Source organism: Vombatus ursinus, unplaced genomic scaffold (assembly GCF_900497805.2).
Source record: "Vombatus ursinus unplaced genomic scaffold, bare-nosed wombat genome assembly UNPS02014818.1, whole genome shotgun sequence".
Lineage (NCBI taxonomy): Eukaryota > Metazoa > Chordata > Mammalia > Diprotodontia > Vombatidae > Vombatus > Vombatus ursinus.
Genome location: NW_020954596.1, coordinates 6,855,897 through 6,862,043, shown reverse-complemented (window position 1 = coordinate 6,862,043; position 6,147 = coordinate 6,855,897). Strand labels below are relative to the sequence as shown.

The 6,147-nt window shown below is 43.5% G+C and overlaps 1 long non-coding RNA gene across 1 annotated transcript in view; it reads right to left on the bottom strand.

The window, feature by feature from the left end:
- Positions 1 to 884: 884 nt before the first annotated feature.
- Positions 885 to 6,147, bottom strand: part of LOC114023542 — a 12,741-nt gene continuing 7,478 nt past the window's right edge. The window contains exons 2-3 of the long non-coding RNA XR_003566815.1: positions 3,574 to 3,649; positions 885 to 964 (exon numbers count right to left, since the gene is read on the bottom strand). This is a non-coding gene — a long non-coding RNA (uncharacterized LOC114023542). The remainder of the gene's footprint in view (positions 965 to 3,573; positions 3,650 to 6,147) is intronic.

Genomic DNA, 6,147 nt, shown 5'->3' with positions numbered 1-6,147 from the left:
GAGATAGAAGAGAAGGCAGACTAGGGGAAGGGGTATTCAGAATGCATGCCATCTTGGGGTGGGGGGAGGGGTGAGATGGGGTGAAAATTTGGAACTCAAAATCTCATGGAAGTAAATGTTGAAAACAAAAAAATAACTAAAAATTATCATTAAAAAAAAAGAATTGACTGCGTTGATCTCTTTGCTGTCCAAGTCTTCTGCAGCACTACAGTCCAAAAAGCATCAATTCTATAGTGCCCAGCTTTCCTTATAATCCAAGTTTCACAGTCATACATTGCTACTAGAAAAACTACAACTTAGACTTAGGGGTTCTCTCTCCCCTTTTGACTTCTCCCTCTTTCTCATCCTCATATATCTAAGGGTTTCCTTATATGGACCTTTGTCGGCAAAGTGATGTCTCTGCTTTTTAGTACACTGACCAGATTTGTCACAGCTTTCCTTCCAAGGAGCAAGTGTCTTTTAATTTCATGGCTACGGTCACTCTTTGCAGTTATCTTTGAGCCCAAGAATATAAAATCTGACATTTCTTCTCCCTCCATTTCCCAGGAAGTGATGGGACCAGTTGCCAAGATCTTAGCTGGTTTTTTTTTTTTCATGTTAAACTTCAAGTCAGCTTTTGCAGTCTCCTCTTTCACCTTCATTGAGAGGTTTCTTAATTCTTCACTTTCATGTGTACTGAATGTTTACTGGGGCCAGTTCTTCTCTCCCAAAATCTTCCCAAAAGTAATAGGATTAAGGCCAGTCCTTTATCTACCCTCAACCTGCACCATTCTCTCTTCTTAAATGTCCAAGCTAAACCCTACCTCCAAACCCTAACCCTAACCCTAACTCTACACAATTACTCACAATACTCTTTAGCCGCTTCCTTTGCTTCCAGGATTGGTTGGCTTTCCCAAGTGACCATGCTAAGGTCGAGATTCAGAGGCTGTCTGGTTCTAAGTCCTGTCAAATGGGCACATGTTACCTGGAAGAGAAAGTAACATAGTAATTAATACCTTACCTCATGTTAATATGGCACAGTGGATGGACCTCTGGATTTGGAGTCAGAAAGACACAAATTCAAATCCTGCCTCAGATATTTACCAGCTTCATGACCCTGGGCGAGTCACTTAATCTCTGTTTGATTCAGTTTCCTCATCTGTAAAATGACAGGATTGTGCTTAATAACCTCCCAGGTCCATTACAGTTTTAAATCTATGATCCTAAGACCTGGCTGAAATCCTCTCTGACACTAATTAGCATGTGACTTCTCAGGTCATCATTTATAAAATGAAGAAGGTGGATGTGACAGCCTCTGAGATGGACATGAGGTTCCCTCCAGCTCTAAATCTGTTAACACCATGGATGTATCCCTGAATTAGTTCATCCTCCTTGTATAATAAAAGTCAAGTTAAATGAGGGAGAAGGCTCCATCTTTGAAGTGTCTACTTGGGCCTGGTGCCATGGAGGGTGTCTGGGCCATGGTAGGAGAAACACCAAGTGTGGGAACCCTTAGATATATGAGGATGAGGAAGGGGGGGAGTCAAAAGGGGAGAGAGAATCCTTAAAGGCATGAAGGGGTCCCTACAGACAAATAAGCCTTGGGTCCCCTTTGCTAACTGTAATAGAATTACTCCTGTAGGATTGTTTAACGAGCACACGCCCTCCGAGGAGCATCTGGAGGGATCCAGGGCCCCAACATGTCTGGGCACAGAGGAAAGGGTGCATTCCTCACTGGGCTGGGGCCCAGAAGGAACCTGTTCCCATGCTATTCAGGATGTCCAGGCAGGGTGGGGGAAAATCTCCCCATCTCTTCCTAAGGCAGGGCCATCGGTGGGGGGAGCTGAGAGGAGAGATGGAAGCAGGCAGAAGATAGGTATTCAAATGACAACACCCTGTACTTTACATTCTCAGAATCTCCTGTTTCATAAACAGGAATCAGTCCAGAACCCAGAAGGAAGAATGGATAGATTTGAGGATAAGCGGGAACTAAAGAGAGTCAAACAATTGCCAAGGAGCCTCTGCTCCCTTGTTGAGATGGTGTTCTTGTCCTGCCGTCAATGGGACATACACATGGAGTTATGTCCCCAGCAGCAGGGATGGAACTGCACTGAATCATCCACACTCATGGTCCCTTTGCAATCAAGAGAACTAGAAAAGAGCTACATTGACAACCCAAATTCAAATATTCCCAGAGAGACTTCTGGGAGGTGGCAAACAAAAGCGATATCAATTAGTATTTAGAGGATCTCAGCAAGAATAAATCCAGCCAATCTGCCAAGAGGAGAGGGATCTAGGGATCCCATTGGACAAACTGGTTACATTCAAGGGCATGCCAGAGCCAGCTCAAACATCTTAGGAGAGCCTGTTGTTAACTTTTCGGCATGAGCATTTATACCTGAAAAGAAGCAAACATCAGGGCTTGATTTATTCTTCTGTTGATTGTATAGACTTAAGAGAGCAATAAAGGAAAAGTTTAAAAATGCAGATTGAATTTAAAAGTGTATCCTAGGTACTCCTTCCCCCAGAGAGCCTGTTGTGAAACATTTACCAGCACATCTCTGGAATAATAATGACAGCAATCACAGTTATAGAGAACTTTACAATTTACAAAGTGCTATCCTCATAACACTCCTGTGAGATAGGTACAAGAAGTTTGGGGGATTTCGTTTTTTGGGTTGTACCTTGGATTTCCTTGGTATGGGGAATTCCCAATGAAGAAATGCCCTTTGCTAATGCAGATTATTAATGCTGTGCCATTAAGTCTTAGAGTTGCCTAGGGCACTGAGAAAGTAGGTGACCTGACTAGGGGTTACTCAGCCAATATGTGAAAGAGGCAAGACTCCAACCCATGTGTGCCTGATTCGAAAGCCGTAGCTGGGCCAAATTGTATCATCTCCATTTTACAGATTAGGAATCTGAGGTTGAGAGAGTATTAATGCCTTACTCAGGGCCACACAGAGACCTAGTGATAGAACCAGACCTTTAAATACAAGCCTTTTGACTGCAATTTGCTGCCTCCATGAACATGTTATAACAAAACCCCATGGTCAGTTCTCAGTGCCATCTTTACCCTATTACCTGGTGGGTAGATTGAATGGTCAGTGAAGATAAAACCTAGCAGCTGACCACAGTCAGCATTGGCTCCTCTAATCCCCAATCTGTCTGTCATCATCATATGGTTTCCAGCATGTACTTAAGCACTCTTCCCATGAAATTGTAACATCCTCTCATCTAAAATGTTTTTACAGAAACAATGGGCGATGTTTGGTGAGCTCAGCCTTGAGTTAACAACCTTTGCTATCACTGGTACCTTGAACAGCACGAGTGAGTCATAAGCCATCAGTGTAGGCTTCAAAAAGTCAAGCTGAGGTGAGCCCAAGATTCAGTTCTAATTTCAAAAGCCCGCTGATCGGGCCAAACAGTCAGGGAGAAGAGCTGGCAGCCATGTTTTCACAGTTTGGTTTCATTTTAGAGAGGGAAAAGGAAACATTTGCTGATCTTCCCCTAGGTTGAATAAGGATAACCCAATTTGGAAAACAAACACTACTTAGCTTCAAGGAAGACTTAGGGTCTTTGTCTTTTAGAACTTACCTACAGAACACAGGTTACAATCCATAACCAGCAAAGGCCACCGTGCTTGTAGCAGACAACAGGCACTGAGGCTCACCTTTGGAATTTAGAGAAACCAGTGAGAATAGATTTCATTCAGTTCAACACGCATGCATTCAGCATCCAAGTTCAAAGTCCTATGCTCAGCCTGGAGGAATGTATCCTACTGAGGGATGGTGCATAAAACATGTACAAAGATAAATTAAACACAAGATTCATGTTTTAGTGAACGATTGTTAAATAGGATCTGACCACATCACCCCTCCCCCCCTACACCCATTCAATAAACTCCAGTGGCTGCTCCCTATCATCTCCAGGATCAAATATAAAATTCTCTGTTTGATGTTCAAAGCTCCTCATCACCTGCCCCTCCATCCCCACCTTTCCTGTCTCCTTGCACTCTACACTCCCCCCCCCCCCCCCGTGCTCTTCCATCCAGCGACAATGCCTTCCTTGATGTTCCTCCCACGAGACTCTGCATCTCATGACTTCAGGCATTTTCCTTGCTGTCCCCCATGCCTGGAATGCTCTCCCTCCTCTTCCCCACCTTCTGGCTTCCCCAGTTTCCTTCAAGTCCCAAATAAAATTCCACCTTCTTGAGAAAGTCTTTCCCAATGCCCTAATTCTAGTGCCTTCCCTCTGATGATTATCTCCAGTTTCCCTTGTATGGAGCTTGTTTGTACAGAGTTGTTTGCATGTTGCATGGTGAGCTCTTTGAAAGCAGGGATTTTCTTCGACCTTTCTTCAAGGCTTAGCACAGTGCCTGGTATGTAGTAGGTGATTGCTGTTAGTTGTTTTTCAGTCAAGTCCAACTCTTCACGAGCCTATTTGGAGTTTTCCTCACAAAGATACTAACGTAGTTTGCCATTTCCTTCTCCAGCTCATTTTATAGATGAAGAAACTGAGGCAAACAGAGTTAAGTGATTTGTCCAAGGTCACACAGCTAAGATGTGTCTGAAGTCAAATTTGAACTGGGAAAGACTCATCTCCCTGACTCCAGTCCCAACTCTATACCCACTGTGCTACCTAGATGCCATAGTAGTTAATTAATAAGTGCTTATTGGCCGACCAACTATGATAATTCATATTTCTCTAGCATTTTAAGATCTACAAAACAACTTTCCTCCTAAAATTTTCTAATGCAAGTATTACTTTCCTCATTTAATAGATGAGGAAACAGGTTTACAGATGGTAAGTGATTTTTCCAGGCATGGTTTAATGGAAAGGGCACTGGATTTGGAGTCCTAGGTCTGGGCTCAGTTCTTAGCTCTGAATGAGGAGAAAGATTTCAACAGGCAGAGATCCATGGAAGAGGACAGGGAGAGAGAGAGAGACCAAGGGAGGCCTTTACAAGCCTGGAGGACCAATGGCGTGAGCAAAGACTGGAGGGGGGCAGGTTATCTAAGAAGTTCAATAGAAGAAAATTTATAAGTAGTTAAAAGAGTCGATTGAGCCGTAGGCTATTAGAGCCTTGTAAATCTGTTTCTCTGAAGGGGATTCTATAATTGCATTTATTAAGAACTGGTTACAAAATTACATGGTTCGTTAATAAAGGACTCGATTGGCTGGGAATGTGAGTCTGAGTCTTTGAAATGGTTTTCAAACAACCACTTGGGAAGGGAACAAAGTTTCCTCAGATATGCTGTAGTCCCAGGTTTTGTCCATTCTGGGCCCACATCTCTTGCCCCCATCTCCTCTTCCTAGGCTTGGCCTCTGCTCTGATCCTCACCACCTCTGACCTAGACTAATGCAATAGTCTTCCAAGTGGCTTTCCAGGCTCCAGCATCTCCCTTCTGCAATATATCCTTCACAGAGCTGCCAAACTGATACTCCTGGGGCACAGATACAACAATGTTACTCACCTTCTCAAAAATCTTCATGGCTCCCTATTGCCTCTACGATAAAATACAAAATCTTCAGCCTGGCTTTTAATGTCCTCCACAATTTGACTCCCACCTACATTCTCAGTAATATTCCATATTCCTCCCCTTCACAACTCTCTATTCTGGCTAAAATGGACAATTCACTGATCCCTCTATACAACATTTCATACCCTACCTGTGCACAACTTATTTCCCATGTCTAGACTATGTTCCCTACTTACTTCTACCCCTTAGAATCTCTAACTGCCTTCAAAACTTGGCTCAGATGAGTCCTTTCCTGATCCCTCCAGTTATCGTTTCTCTCTCTCTCTCTGTCCCTCTGTCTCTCTCTCTGTCTCTGTCTCTGTCTCTGTCTCTCTCTCTCTCTCTCTCTCTGTCTCTCTCTCTCTCTCTCTCTCTCCTTTCCTCTCCCTCTCCTCTTTCCCTGGCTCTGTTTCTCTTCTCTTTCTCTTTCTGTCTCTGTCTCTATTTCCCTCCATCCCTTCCTCAATCTCTTCTCTTTCTTCCTCATTCCTCTTCTTTCTCTTCCTCTTTCTCTTCCTCCTCCTTCTCCTTTCTTCTCCTTCTCCTTCTCCTCCTTCTCCTTCTCCTTCTCCTTCTCCTTCTTCTTCTCCTTCTTCTTCTTCTCCTTCTTCTTCTTCTTCTTCTTCTTCTTCTTCTTCTTCTTCTTCTT